Source organism: Lycorma delicatula, chromosome 7 (genome assembly GCF_047948215.1).
Source record: "Lycorma delicatula isolate Av1 chromosome 7, ASM4794821v1, whole genome shotgun sequence".
NCBI classification, from domain to species: Eukaryota; Metazoa; Arthropoda; class Insecta; order Hemiptera; family Fulgoridae; genus Lycorma; species Lycorma delicatula.
In genome coordinates, this window is record NC_134461.1 from 24,561,746 (window position 1) to 24,579,563 (window position 17,818).

The 17,818-nt window shown below is 30.8% G+C and overlaps 1 protein-coding gene across 1 annotated transcript in view; it reads right to left on the minus strand.

Annotated features, from left to right (window-relative positions):
• Positions 1 to 17,818, minus strand: part of LOC142327938 (uncharacterized) — a 77,276-nt gene that overhangs the window by 56,948 nt on the left and 2,510 nt on the right. The gene's annotated exons all lie outside the window — the stretch shown is intronic.

Sequence of the window (17,818 nt, forward strand, 5' to 3'; positions counted from 1 at the left end):
ATATTGCACTAATTGGTACCCTCTCACTGTGTTTACTAGATCCAATATGATTTTGAAAGACTATATAACATGAACCTATGCCAGCATACATTCCCTTTTCTGTTTCAACTTCTGCACTTTATTTAGCCCTCTGACTGGGTTTGCTTTATCCATTATGAATTAATACAAATATATAATGAACTAATGACAAAATACATTTAACAATCAGTATCAAATTTTATACCTAATATTGTGCTGTAGCTGTTTTAGTACTCTCTCAACGTGTGTACTACATCCATTATAAATTTGAAAGCCTATATAGTATGAACTAGTGACAACATACATTCACTTACGATTATCAAATTCAGCACTTTTTGCCCTTACACTGTGTTTACTACATTCAATATGAATTTGAAAGCCTATATATTATGAACCAATGACAACATACATTCACCTATCAGTATTAAATTCTGCTCTCAATGTAGCCCTCTGCTGCGTTTACTACATCAAATAAAAATATGAATGCTAATATAATACGAACCAATGCCAACATACATTCACCTATCAGCATCAAATACGGCACTTAATATGCCCTTTCACTGTGTTTAGTACATCCAATATGAATTTGAAAGCCTATATAATATGAATCAATGCCAACATAAATTCACCTATAAGTATCAAATTCAAATCTTGATGTTGGCCTTTTAGTGTGTTTACTAAATCCAATGAGAATTTCAAAGCCTGTATAATATGAAAAAATGACAATATACATTTACCTATCAGTATCAAATACTACTGCACTTAATGTAGCCCTCTGACTGTGTTTTCTACATCCAATATGAATTGGAATGCCTCTAGAATATGAAACAATGGCAACATACATTTACCTGTCAGTATCAAATTCTGCACATAATTTTTCCTTTTCACTGTGTTAGCAACATCCAATATGAATTGGAAAGCCTATATATATATATATGAACTAACGCCAACATATATTCACGAAACAGTATCAAATTCATCACTTATTGTTTGTATTTAGTTCATCTAATATGAATTTGAAAGGATATATAATATTAACCTATGCGAACATACATTCCCCTTTCAGTATCAAATTCTGCGCTTAATGTTGCCCTCTCACTGTGTTTAGTACATCCAATATGAATTTTAAAGCCATTATAATATGAACCAATGATAACATACATTCACGAACCAGTATCAAATACTGCACTTAATGTAGCCCACTGACTGCATTTACTACATTCAATATGAATTTTAATACCAATATTATATGAACCAATGAGAACATACATTCACCTATGAGTATCAAATATTGCACTAATTGGTACCCTCTCACTGTGTTTACTAGATCCAATATGATTTTGAAAGACTATATAACATGAACCTATGCCAGCATACATTCCCTTTTCTGTTTCAACTTCTGCACTTTATTTAGCCCTCTGACTGGGTTTGCTTTATCCATTATGAATTAATACAAATATATAATGAACTAATGACAAAATACATTTAACAATCAGTATCAAATTTTATACCTAATATTGTGCTGTAGCTGTTTTAGTACTCTCTCAACGTGTGTACTACATCCATTATAAATTTGAAAGCCTATATAGTATGAACTAGTGACAACATACATTCACTTACGATTATCAAATTCAGCACTTTTTGCCCTTACACTGTGTTTACTACATTCAATATGAATTTGAAAGCCTATATATTATGAACCAATGACAACATACATTCACCTATCAGTATTAAATTCTGCTCTCAATGTAGCCCTCTGCTGCGTTTACTACATCAAATAAAAATATGAATGCTAATATAATACGAACCAATGCCAACATACATTCACCTATCAGCATCAAATACGGCACTTAATATGCCCTTTCACTGTGTTTAGTACATCCAATATGAATTTGAAAGCCTATATAATATGAATCAATGCCAACATAAATTCACCTATAAGTATCAAATTCAAATCTTGATGTTGGCCTTTTAGTGTGTTTACTAAATCCAATGAGAATTTCAAAGCCTGTATAATATGAAAAAATGACAATATACATTTACCTATCAGTATCAAATACTACTGCACTTAATGTAGCCCTCTGACTGTGTTTTCTACATCCAATATGAATTGGAATGCCTCTAGAATATGAAACAATGGTAACATACATTTACCTGTCAGTATCAAATTCTGCACATAATTTTTCCTTTTCACTGTGTTAGCAACATCCAATATGAATTGGAAAGCCTATATATATATATATATGAACTAACGCCAACATATATTCCCGAAACAGTATCAAATTCATCACTTATTGTTTGTATTTAGTTCATCTAATATGAATTTGAAAGGATATATAATGTTAACCTATGCGAACATACATTCCCCTTTCAGTATCAGTCTGCGCTTAATGTTGCCCTCTCATTGTGTTTAGTACATCCAATATGATTTTGAAAGCCTATATAATAAAAACCAATGACAACATATAATCACGTAGCAGTAATAAATACTGCAACTAATGGTACCCTCTCACTGTGTTTACTAAAACCAATATGAATTTGAAAGCCTTTATAACATGAATCTATGTCAAAATACATTCACCTATCAGTATTAAATACTGCTCTTAATGTAGCCCTCTGTCTGCATTTACTACGTCCAATAAAAATGTGAATGCTATTATAATTCGAACAAATTCCAACATACATTCACTTAGCAAGATTAAATTCTTCACTTATTTTTGCTCTCTCGTTGTGTTTACTACATTCAATATGAATTTGAAAGCCTATATAATATGAATCAATGCCAACATAAATTCACCTATAAGTATCAAATTCAAATCTTAATGTTGACCTTTTAGTGTGATTACTACATCCAATGAGAATTTGAAAGCCTGTATAATATGAAAAAATGACCTCATACATTTACCTATCAGTATCAAATACTGCACTTAATATGCCCTTTCACTGTGTTTAGTACATTCAATATGAATTGGAATCCCTCCAGTATATGAAACAATGGCAACATACATTTACCAATCAGTATTAAATTCTGGACTTAAATTGTCCTTTTCATTGTGTTAACAACAACATCCAATATGAATTGGAAAGCCTATATATATATATCTGAACTAACGCCAACATATATTCACGAAACAGTATCAAATTCATCACTTATTGTTTGTATTCAGTTCATCTAATATGAATTTGAAAGGATTTATAATATTAACCTATGTGAACATACATTACCCTTTCAGTATCAAATTCTGCGCTTAATGTTGCCCTCTCAATGTGTTTAGAACATCCAATATGTATTTAAATGCCAATATAATATGAACCAAAGACAACATACATTCAGGTATGTGTATCAATTGCTGCATTTAATGTTGCCCTCTTCCTGTGTTTACATCATCTAATATGAATTTTAAAGCCATTATAATATGAACCAATGACAACATACATTCATGTATGAGTATAAAATTCAGAACCTTTTTCTCTCACACTGTGTTTACAACATTCAATATGAACTTGAAAGCCTATATATTATGAACCAATGACAACATACACTCACTTATGAGTATCAAATTCTAAACTTAATGTTGCCCTCTCCCTGTGTTTACATCATCCAATATGATATTGAATGCCAATATAATATGAACCAATGACAAAATACATTCAACTATGTGTATCAATTGCTGCACTTAATATTGTCCTCTCCCTGTGTTTACAGCATCTAATATGAATTTTAAAGCCATTATAATATGAACCAATGACAACATACATTCACTTATGAGTATCAAATATTGCACTAATTGGTACCCTCTCACTGTGTTTACTAGATCCAATATGATTTTGAAAGACTATATAACATGAACCTATGCCAGCATACATTCCCTTTTCTGTTTCAACTTCTGCACTTTATTTAGCCCTCTGACTGGGTTTGCTTTATCCATTATGAATTAATACAAATATATAATGAACTAATGACAAAATACATTTAACAATCAGTATCAAATTTTATACCTAATATTGTGCTGTAGCTGTTTTAGTACTCTCTCAACGTGTGTACTACATCCATTATAAATATGAAAGCCTATATAGTATGAACTAGTGACAACATACATTCACTTACGATTATCAAATTCAGCACTTTTTGCCCTTACACTGTGTTTACTACATTCAATATGAATTTGAAAGCCTATATATTATGAACCAATGACAACATACATTCACCTATCAGTATTAAATTCTGCTCTCAATGTAGCCCTCTGCTGCGTTTACTACATCAAATAAAAATATGAATGCTAATATAATACGAACCAATGCCAACATACATTCACCTATCAGCATCAAATACGGCACTTAATATGCCCTTTCACTGTGTTTAGTACATCCAATATGAATTTGAAAGCCTATATAATATGAATCAATGCCAACATAAATTCACCTATAAGTATCAAATTCAAATCTTGATGTTGGCCTTTTAGTGTGTTTACTAAATCCAATGAGAATTTCAAAGCCTGTATAATATGAAAAAATGACAATATACATTTACCTATCAGTATCAAATACTACTGCACTTAATGTAGCCCTCTGACTGTGTTTTCTACATCCAATATGAATTGGAATGCCTCTAGAATATGAAACAATGGCAACATACATTTACCTGTCAGTATCAAATTCTGCACATAATTTTTCCTTTTCACTGTGTTAGCAACATCCAATATGAATTGGAAAGCCTATATATATATATATGAACTAACGCCAACATATATTCACGAAACAGTATCAAATTCATCACTTATTGTTTGTATTTAGTTCATCTAATATGAATTTGAAAGGATATATAATGTTAACCTATGCGAACATACATTCCCTTTTCAGTATCAGTCTGCGCTTAATGTTGCCCTCTCATTGTGTTTAGTACATCCAATATGATTTTGAAAGCCTATATAATAAAAACCAATGACAACATATAATCACGTAGCAGTATTAAATACTGCAACTAATGGTACCCTCTCACTGTGTTTACTAAAACCAATATGAATTTGAAAGCCTTTATAACATGAATCTATGTCAAAATACATTCACCTATCAGTATTAAATACTGCTCTTAATGTAGCCCTCTGTCTGCATTTACTACGTCCAATAAAAATGTGAATGTTATTATAATTCGAACAAATTCCAACATACATTCACTTAGCAAGATTAAATTCTTCACTTATTTTTGCTCTCTCGTTGTGTTTACTACATTCAATATGAATTTGAAAGCCTATATAATATGAATCAATGCCAACATAAATTCACCTATAAGTATCAAATTCAAATCTTAATGTTGACCTTTTAGTGTGATTACTACATCCAATGAGAATTTGAAAGCCTGTATAATATGAAAAAATGACCTCATACATTTACCTATCAGTATCAAATACTGCACTTAATTAGCCCTCTGACTGTGTTTTCTACATCTAATATGAATTGGAATGCCTCTAGAATATGAAACAATGGCAACATACATTTACCTATAAGTACCAAATTCTGCACATAATTTTTCCTTTTCACTGTGTTAGCAACATCCAATATGAATTGGAAAGCCTATATATATATATCTGAACTAACGCCAACATATATTCACGAAACAGTATCAAATTCATCACTTATTGTTTGTATTCAGTTCATCTAATATGAATTTGAAAGGATTTATAATATTAACCTATGCGAACATACATTACCCTTTCAGTATCAAATTCTGCGCTTAATGTTCCCCTCTCAATGTGTTTAGAACATCCAATATGTATTTAAATGCCAATATAATATGAACCAAAGACAACATACATTCAAGTATGTGTATCAATTGCTGCATTTAATGTTGCCCTCTTCCTGTGTTTACATCATCTAATATGAATTTTAAAGCCATTATAATATGAACCAATGACAACATACATTCATGTATGAGTATAAAATTCAGAACCTTTTTCTCTCACACTGTGTTTACAACATTCAATATGAACTTGAAAGCCTATATATTATGAACCAATGACAACATACATTCACTTATGAGTATCAAATTCTAAACTTAATGTTGCCCTCTCCCTGTGTTTACATCATCCAATATGAATTTGAATGCCAATATAATATGAACCAATGACAAAATACATTCAACTATGTGTATCAATTGCTGCACTTAATATTGTCCTCTCCCTGTGTTTACAGCATCTAATATGAATTTTAAAGCCATTATAATATGAACCAATGACAACATACATTCACTTATGAGTATCCAATTCAGCACTTTTTTTGCTCTCACACTGTGTTTTTATCACATTCAATATGAATTTGAAAGCCTATGTATTATGAATCAATGACAACATACATTCACTTATGAGTATCAAATTCTGCACTTAATGCGGCCCTCTCTTTGTGTTTACTTCATCCAATATGACTTTCAAAGCCATTATAATATGAACCAATGACAACATACATCAATCATGAGTATGAAATTCAGCACATTTTTGCCCTTACACTGTCTTTAATACATCCAATAAGAACATGAAACCATATGTAATATAAACCAATGCCAACATACATTCACCAAGCAGTATCAAATACTGCACTTATTGTAGCTTTCTTAATGAGTTTAATACACCCAATATGAATTTGAAAGCCTATATAATATGACACAATGCCAACATACATTCAACTAGCAGTATCAAATACTGCACCTAATGTAGCCCTCTGACTGCGTTTACTACATCCAATAAAAATTTTAATGCTAATATAATACGAAACAATGCAAACATACTTTCACCTAGCAAGATCAAATTCTTCACTTATTTTTGCTCCCTTGTTTTGTTTACTACATTCATTATGAATTTGAAAGCCTATATAATATGAATCAATGCCAACATATATTCAACTTTCGGTATCAATTTTTTACCCAATGTTGTCCTCAAGCTGTTTTTACTACATGCATTATGAATTTGAAAGCCTATATATTATGAACCAATGAACACATACATTCACCTATCAGTATCAAATTCTGCAATTTATATTGCCCTTTCATTGTGTTTAGTACATCCAGTATGAATTTGAAAGCCTATATAATATGAACTAATGCCAAAATACATTCACCTATCAGCATGAAATTCTGCACTTAATATGCCCTTTCACTGTGTTTAGTACATTCAATATGAACTGGAATGCCTCCAGTATATGAAACAATGGCAACATACATTTACCAATCAGTATCAAATTCTGGACTTAAATTGGCCTTTTCATTGTGTTAACAACAACATCCAATATAAATTGGAAAGCCTATATGTATATATGAATCAATGCCAACATAAATTCACCTATAAGTATCAAATTCAAATCTTAATGTTGACCTTTTAGTGTGATTACTACATCCAATGAGAATTTGAATGCCTGTATAATATGAAAAAATGACAACATACATTTACCTATCAGTATCAAGTACTTCACTTATTGTTTGTATTTAGTTCATCTAATATGAATTTGAAAGGATTTATAATATTAACCTATGCGAACATACATTCCCCTTTCAGTATCAAATTCTGCGCTTAATGTTGCCCTCTCACTGTGTATCGAACATCCAATATGATTTTGAATGCCTATATATTATGAATTAATGACAACATACATTCACCTATCAGTATCAAATTTTTTACCTAATGTTGTCCTCAAGCTGTTTATAGTACATGCATTATGAATTTGAAAGCCTATATATTATGAACCAATGAACACATACATTCACCTATCAGTATCAAATTCTGCAATTTATATTGCCCTTTCACTGTGTTTAGTACATCCAATATGAATTTGAAAGTCTATATAATATGAACCAATGCCAAAATATATTCACCTATCAGCATGAAATTCTCCACTTAATATGCCCTTTTACTGTGTTTTGTACATTCAATATGAATTGGAATAGTTCTAGAATGTGAAACAATGGCAACATACATTTACCTATCAGTATCAAATTCTGGACTTTAATTGGCCTTTTGATTGTGTTAACATAACATCAAATATAAATTGGAAAGCCTATATATATATATATATATATATATATATATATATGAACCAATGCCGACGTAAATTCACGTAACAGTATCAAATTCATCTCTTATTGTTTGTATTTAGTTCATCTAATATGAATTTGAAAGGATATATAATATTAACCTACGCGAACATACATTACCCTTTCAGTATGAAATTCTGCGCTTAATGTTGCCCTCTCAATGGGTTTAGAATATCCAATATGTATTTAAATGCCAATATAATATGAACCAAAGACAACATACATTCAACTATGTGTATCAATTGCTGCACTTAATATTGTCCTCTCCCTGTGTTTACAGCATCTAATATGAATTTTAAAGCTATTATAATATGAACCAATGACAACATACATTCACTTATGAGTATCCAATTCAGCACTTTTTTTTGCTCTCACACTGTGTTTTTATCACATTCAATATGAATTTTAAAGCCATTATAATATGAACCAATGACAACATACATTCACATATGAGTGTAAAATTCAGAACATTTTTCTCTCACACTGTGTTTACAACATTCAATATGAACTTGAAAGCCTATATATTATGAACCAATGACAACATACATTCACTTATGAGTATCAAATTCTAAACTTAATGTTGCCCTCTCCCTGTCTTTACTACACCAATATGAATTTGAATGCCAATATAATATAAACCAATGACAAAATACATTCAACTATGTGTATCAATTGCTGCACTTAATATTGTCCTCTCCCTGTGTTTACAGCATCTAATATGAATTTTAAAGCCATTATAATATGAACCAATGACAACATACATTCACTTATGAGTATCCAATTCAGCACTTTTTTTGCTCTCACACTGTGTTTTTATCACATTCAATATGAATTTGAAAGCCTATGTATTATGAATCAATGACAACATACATTCACTTATGAGTATCAAATTCTGCACTTAATGCGGCCCTCTCTTTGTGTTTACTTCATCAGATATGACTTTTAAAGCCATTATAATATGAACCAATGACAACATACATCAATCATGAGTAAGAAATTCAGCACATTTTTGCCCTTACACTGTGTTTACTACATCCAATATGAACATGAAACCATATGTAATATAAACCAATGCCAACATACATTCACCAAGCAGTATCAAATACTGCACTTAATGTAGCTTTCTTAATGAGTTTAATACACCCAATATGAATTTGAAAGCCTATATAATATTGCAGAATGCCAACATACATTCACCTAGCAGTATCAAATACTGCACCTAATGTAGCCCTCTGACTGCGTTTACTACATCCAATAAAAATTTGAATGCGAATATAGTACGAAACAATGCAAACATACTTTCACCTAGCAAGATCAAATTCTTCACTTATTTTTGCTCTCTTGTTTTGTTTACTACATTCATTATGAATTTGAAAGCCTATATAATATGAATCAATGCCAACATATATTCACCTTTTGGTATCAATTTTTTACCCAATGTTGTCCTCAAGCTGTTTTTTCTACATGCATTATGAATTTGAAAGCCTATATATTATGAACCAATGAACACATACATTCACCTATCAGTATCAAATTCTGCAATTTATATTGCCCTTTCACTGTGTTTAGTACATCCAGTATGAATTTGAAAGCCTATATAATATGAACTAATGCCAAAATACATTCACCTATCAGCATGAAATTCTGCACTTAATATGCCCTTTCACTGTGTTTAGTACATTCAATATGAATTGGAATCCCTCCAGTATATGAAACAATGGCAACATACATTTACCAATCAGTATTAAATTCTGGACTTAAATTGTCCTTTTCATTGTGTTAACAACAACATCCAATATAAATTGGAAAGCCTATATATATATATGAACCAATTACAACATAAATTCACGTAACAGTATCAAATTCATCACTTATTGTTTGTATTTAGTTCATCTAATATGAATTTGAAAGGATATATAATATTAACCTATGCGAACATACATTCCCCTTTCAGTATCAAATTCTGCGCTTAATGTTGCCCTCTCACTATGTTTAGTACATCCAATATGAATTTTAAAGCCATTATAATATGAACCAATTACAACATAAATTCACGTAACAGTAACAAATTCATCACATATTTTTTGTATTTAGTTCATCTTATATGAATTTGAAAGGATATATAATATTAACCTATGCGAACATACATTCCCCTTTCAGTATCTAAGTCTGCGCCTAATGTTGCTCTCTCACTGTGTTTACATCATTGCATATAAATTTGAAAGCATATATAATATGAACGATTACCAACATACGTTTACCTATCATTATCAAATTTTGCACCTAATGGTACCCTCTCAAAGTGTGTACTACATCTATTATAAATTAGAAAGCCTATATAGTATGAACTAATGACAACATACATTCACTTATGATTATCAAATTCAGCACTTTTTGCCCTTACACTGTGTTTACTACATTCAATATGAATATGAAAGCCTGTAGATTATGAACCAATGACAACATACATTCACCTATCAGTATCAAATTCTGCAAATAATGGTACCCTCTCTCTGTGTTTACTAAAACCAATATGAATTTGATAGCCTTTATAACATGAATCTTTGTCAACATACATTCATCTATCAGTATCCAATTATCAGAAAATGTTGTCCGATCATTGTTTTTAGTACATTCATTATGAATTTGAAAGCCTATATAATATGAACCAATGCCAACATACATTCACCTATCAGTAATAAATACTGCTCTTAATGTAGCCCTCTGTCTGCGTTTACAACATCCAATAAAAATATGAATGCTATTATAATTCGAACAAATCCCAACATACATTCACCTAGCAAGATTAAATTCTTCACTGATTTTTGCTCTCTCGTTGTGTTTACTACATTCAATATGAATTTGAAAGGGTATATAATATGAATCAATGCCAACATAAATTCACCTATAAGTATCAAATTCAAATCTTAATGTTGGCCTTTTAGTGTGTTTACTACATCCAATGAGAATTTGAAAGCCTGTATAATATGAAAAATCACAACATACATTTACCTATCAGTATAAAATTCTGCACATAAATTTGCTTTTTCACTGTGTTAACAACATCCAATATGAATTTGAAAGCCTATATATATATATATGAACTAATGCCAACATAAATTCACGTAACAATATCAAATTCATCACTTATGGTTTGTATTTAGTTCATCTAATATGAATTTGAAAGGATTTATAATATTAACCTATGCGAACATACATTCCCCTTCAGTATCAAATTCTTCGCTTAATGTTGCCCTCTCACTGTGTTTACTTCATCGAATATAAATTTGAAAGCCTATATAATATGAACAATTACCAACTTACATTAACCTATCATTATCAAATTTTGCACCTAATGGTACCCTCTCAAAGTGTGTACTACATCCATTATAAATTTGAAAGCCTATATAGTATGAACTAATGACAACATACATTCACTTATGATTATCAAATTCAGCACTTTTTTCCCGTACACTGTGTTTACTACATCCAATATGAATTTTTAAGCCTATATATTATGAACCAATGACAACATACATTCACTTATGAGTATCAAATTCTAAACTTAATGTTGCACTCTCCCTGTCTTTACTACATCCAATATGAATTTGAATGCTCATATAATATGAACCAATGACAAAATACATTCAACTATGTGCATCAATTGCTGCACTTAATATTGTCCTCTCCCTGTGTTTACAGCATCTAATATGAATTTTAAAGCCATTATAATATGAACCAATGACAACATACATTCACTTATGAGTATCCAATTCAGCACTTTTTTTGCTCTCACACTGTGTTTTTATCACATTCAATATGAATTTGAAAGCCTATGTATTATGAATCAATGACAACATACATTCACTTATGAGTATCAAATTCTGCACTTAATGCGGCCCTCTCTTTGTGTTTACTTCATCCAATATGACTTTTAAAGCCATTATAATATGAACCAATGACAACATACATCAATCATGAGTAAGAAATTCAGCACATTTTTGCCCTTACACTGTGTTTACTACATCCAATATGAACATGAAACCATATGTAATATAAACCAATGCCAACATACATTCACCAAGCAGTATCAAATACTGCACTTAATGTAGCTTTCTTAATGAGTTTAATACACCCAATATGAATTTGAAAGCCTATATAATATTACAGAATGCTAACATACATTCACCTAGCAGTATCAAATACTGCACCTAATGTAGCCCTCTGACTGCGTTTACTACATCCAATAAAAATTTGAATGCGAATATATAACGAAACAATGCAAACATACTTTCACCTAGCAAGATCAAATTCTTCACTTATTTTTGCTCTCTTGTTTTGTTTACTACATTCATTATGAATTTGAAAGCCTATATAATATGAATCAATGCCAACATATATAATTAATGCCACCTTTTGGTATCAATTTTTTACCCAATGTTGTCCTCAAGCTGTTTTTTCTACATGCATTATGAATTTGAAAGCCTATATATTATGAACCAATGAACACATACATTCACCTATCAGTATCAAATTCTGCAATTTATATTGCCCTTTAACTGTGTTTAGTACATCCAGTATGAATTTGAAAGCCTATATAATATGAACTAATGCCAAAATACATTCACCTATCAGCATGAAATTCTGCACTTAATATGCCCTTTCACTGTGTTTAGTACATTCAATATGAATTGGAATGCCTCCAGTATATGAAACAATGGCAACATACATTTACCAATCAGTATTAAATTCTGGACTTAAATTGTCCTTTTCATTGTGGTAACAACAACATCCAATATAAATTGGAAAGCCTATATATATATATGAACCAATTACAACAAAAATTCACGTAACAGTATCAAATTCATCACTTATTGTTTGTATTTAGTTCATCTAATATGAATTTGAAAGGATATATAATATTAACCTATGCGAACATACATTCCCCTTTCAGTATCAGTCTGCGCTTAATGTTGCCCTCTCACTGTGTTTAGTACATCCAATATGAATTTTAAAGCCATTATAATATGAACTAATGACAACATACATTCACTTATGAGTATCAACTTCAGCACTTTTTTTGCTCTCACACTGTGTTTACAACATTCAATATGAATTAGAAAGCTTATATATTATGAACCAATGAACACATACATTCACCTCTCAGTATCAAATTCTGCAATTTATATTGCCCTTTCACTGTGTTTAGTACATCCAGTATGAATTTGAAAGCCTATATAATATGAACCAATGCCAAAATACATTCACCTATCAGCATGAAATTCTGCACTTAATATGCCCTTTCACTGTGTTTAGTACATTCAATATGAATTGGAATGCCTCCAGTATATGAAACAATGGCAACATACATTTACCAATCAGTATCAAATTCCGGACTTAAATTGGCCTTTTCATTGTATTAACAACAACATCCAATATAAATTGGAAAGCCTATATATATATAGGAACCAATGCCAACATAAATTCACGTAACAGTATCAAATTCATCACTTATTGTTTGTATTTAGTTCATCTAATATGAATTTGAAAGGATATATAATGTTAACCTATGTGAACATACATTCCCCTTTCAGTATCAGTCTGCGCTTAATGTTGCCCTCTCATTTTGTTTAGTACATCCAATATGAAGTTGAAAGCCTATATAATAAAAACCAATGACAACATATAATCACGTAGCAGTATCAAATACTGCAACTAATGGTACCCTCTCACTGTGTTTACTAAAACCAATATGAATTTGAAAGCCCTTATAACATGAATCTATGTCAACATACATTTACCTATCAGTATCAAATACTGCACTTAATGTAGCCCTCTGACTGTGTTTTCTACATCCAATATGAATTGGAATGCCTCTAGAATATGAAACAATGGCAACATACATTTACCTATCAGTATCAAATACTTCACTTATTGTTTGTATTTAGTTCATCTAATATGAATTTGAAAGGATATATAATATGAACCTATGCGAACATACCTTCCCCTTTCAGTATCTAATTCTGCGCTTAATGTTGCCCTCTCACTGTGTTTACTTCATCGCATATAAATTTGAAAGCCTATATAACATGAACGATTACCAACATACATTTACCTATCATTATCAAATTTTGCACCTAATGGTACTCTCTCAACGTGTGTACTACATCCATTATAAATTTGAAAGCCTATATAGTATGAACTAGTGACAACATACATTCACTTACGATTATCAAATTCAGCACATTTTGCCCTTATACTGTGTTTACTACATTCAATATGAATTTAAAAGCCTATATATTATGAACCAATGACAACATACATTCACCTATCAGTATTAAATTCTGCTCTCAATGTAGCCCTCTGCTGCGTTTACTACATCAAATAAAAATATGAATGCTAATATAATACGAACCAATGCCAACATACATTCACCTATCAGCATCAAATACGGCACTTAATATGCCCTTTCACTGTGTTTAGTACATCCAATATGAATTTGAAAGCCTATATAATATGAATCAATGCCAACATAAATTCACCTATAAGTATCAAATTCATATCTTGATGTTGGCCTTTTAGTGTGTTTACTACATCCAATGAGAATTTGAAAGCCTGTATAATATGAAAAAACGACAATATACATTTACCTATCAGTATCAAATACTGCACTTAATGTAGCCCTCTGACTGTGTTTTCTACATCCAATATGAATTGGAATGCCTCTAGAATATGAAACAATGGAAACACACATTTACCTATCAGTATCAAATTCTGCACATAATTTTTCCTTTTCACTGTGTTAGCAACATCCAATATGAATTGGAAAGCCTATATATATATATATATATCTGAACTAACGCCAACATATATTCACGAAACAGTATCAAATTCATCACTATTGTTTGTATTTAGTTCATCTAATATGAATTTGAAAGGATATATAGTATTAACCTATGCGAACTTACATTACCCTTTCAGTATCAAATTCTGCACTTAATGTTGCCCTCTCAATGTGTTTAGAACATCCAATATGTATTTTAATGCCAATATAATATGAACCACAGACAACATACATTCAACTATGTGTATCAATTGCTGCATTTAATGTTGCCCTCTCCCTGTGTTTACATCATCTAATATGAATTTTAAAGCCATTATAATATGAATCAATGACAACATACATTCACTTATGAGTATCAAATTCTGCACTTAATGTGGCCCTCTCTTTGTGTTTACTTCATCCAATATGACTTTTAAAGCCATTAAAATATGAACCAATGACAACATACATCAATCATGAGTATGAAATTCAGCACATTTTTGCCATTACACTGTGTTTACTACATCCAACATGAACATGAAACCATATGTAATATAAACCAATGCCAACATACATTCACCAAGCAGTATCAAATACTGCACTTAATTTAGCTTTCTTAATGAGTTTAATACACCCAATATGAATTTGAAAGACTATATAATATGACACAATGCCAACATACATTCACCTAGCAGTATCAAATACTGCACCTAATGTAGCCCTCTGACTGCGTTTACCACATCCAATAAAAATTTTTATGCTAATATAATACGAAACAATGCAAACATACTTTCACCTAGCAAGATCAAATTCTTCACTTATTTTTGCTCTCTTGTTTTGTTTACTACATTCATTATGAATTTGAATGCCTATATAATATGAATCAATGCCAACATATTTGGCACCTACATATTCACCAACATATTTGGCCAACATATTCACCTTTCAGTATCATTTTTTACCCAATGTTGTCCTCAAGCTGTTTTTACTACATGCATTATGAATTTGAAAGCCTATATATTATGAACCAATGAACACATACATTCACCTATCAGTATCAAATTTTGCAATTTATACTGCCCTTTCACTGTGTTTAGTACATCCAGTATGAATTTGAAAGCCTATATAATATGAACCAATGCCAAAATACATTCACCTATCAGCATGAAATTCTGCACTTAATATGCCCTTTCACTGTGTTTAGTACATTCAATATGAATTGGAATGCCTCCAGTATATGAAACAATGGCAACATACATTTACCAATCAGTATCAAATTCTGGACTTAAATTGGCCTTTTCATTATATATATGAACCAATGCCAACATAAATTCACGTAACAGTATCAAATTCATCACTTATTGTTTGTATTTAGTTCATCTAATATGAATTTGAAAGGATATATAATATTAACCTATGCGAACATACATTCCCCTTTCAGTATCAAATTCTGCGCTTAATGTTGCCCTCTCACTGTGTTTAGTACATCCAATATGAATTTTAAAGCCATTATAATATGAATTAATGACAACATACATTCACTTATGAGTATCAAATTCAACACTTTTTTTGCTCTCACACTGTTTTTACAACATTCAAAATGAATTTGACAACAACAACAAACAATAAGTATCAAATTTTATACCTAATATTGTGCTTTAGCTGTTTTTACTACATGTTTTATGAATTTGAAAGCCTATATAATATGAATCAATGCCAACATAAATTCACCTATAAGTATCAAATTCAAATCTTAATGTTGGCCTTTTAGTGTGTTTACTACATCCAATGAGAATTTGAAGCCTGCATAATATGAAAAAATGACATCCTACATTTACCTATCAGTATCAAATACTGCACTTAATGTAGCCCTCTGACTTTGTTTACTACATCCAATATGAATTGGAATACCTCTACAATATGAAACAATGGCAACAGACCTATCATGATTTACCTATCAGTATTAAATTCTGCACATAATTTTGCCTTTTCACTGTGTTAACAACATCCAATATGAAATGGAAAGCCTATATACATATGAATTAATGCAAACATACATTCACGTAACAGTATAAAATTCTTAACTTATTGTTTGTGTTTTGTTCATCCAATATGAACTTGAAAGGATATATAATATGAACCTATGCGAAAATAAATTCCCCTTTCAGTATCAAATTCTGCGCTTAATATTGCACTGTCACTGTGTTTACTTCATGGAATATAAAATTGAAAGCCTATATAATATGAACAATTACCAACATACATTTACCTATCATTATCAAATTTTGCACCTTATGGTACCCTCTCAAAGCGTGTACTACATCCATTATAAATTTGAAAGCCTGTATAGTATGAAATAATGACAACATACATTCACTTATGATTATCAAATTCAGCACTTTTTTCCCTTACATTCTGTTTACTGCCTTCAATATTAATTTGAAAGCCTATATATTATGAATTAATGACAACATACATTCACCTACCAGTACCAAATATTTTACCTAATGTTGTCCTCAAGCTGTTTTTAGTACATGCATTATGAATTTGAAAGCCTATATATTATGCACCAATGAACACATACATTCACCTATCAGTCAAATTCTGCAATTAATATTGCCCTTTCACAGTGTTTAGTACACCCAATATGAATTTGAAGCATATATAATATGAACCTACGCGAACATACAATCCCCTTTTTGTATCAAATTCTACACTTAATGTTGCGCTCTCCCTGTCTTTACTACATCCAATATGAATTTGAATGCCAATATAATATGAACCAATGACAACATACATTCAACTATGTGTATCAATTGCTGCACTTAATGTTGCCCTCTCCCTGTGTTTACATCAGCTAATATGAATTTTAAAGCCATTATAATATGAACCAATGCCAA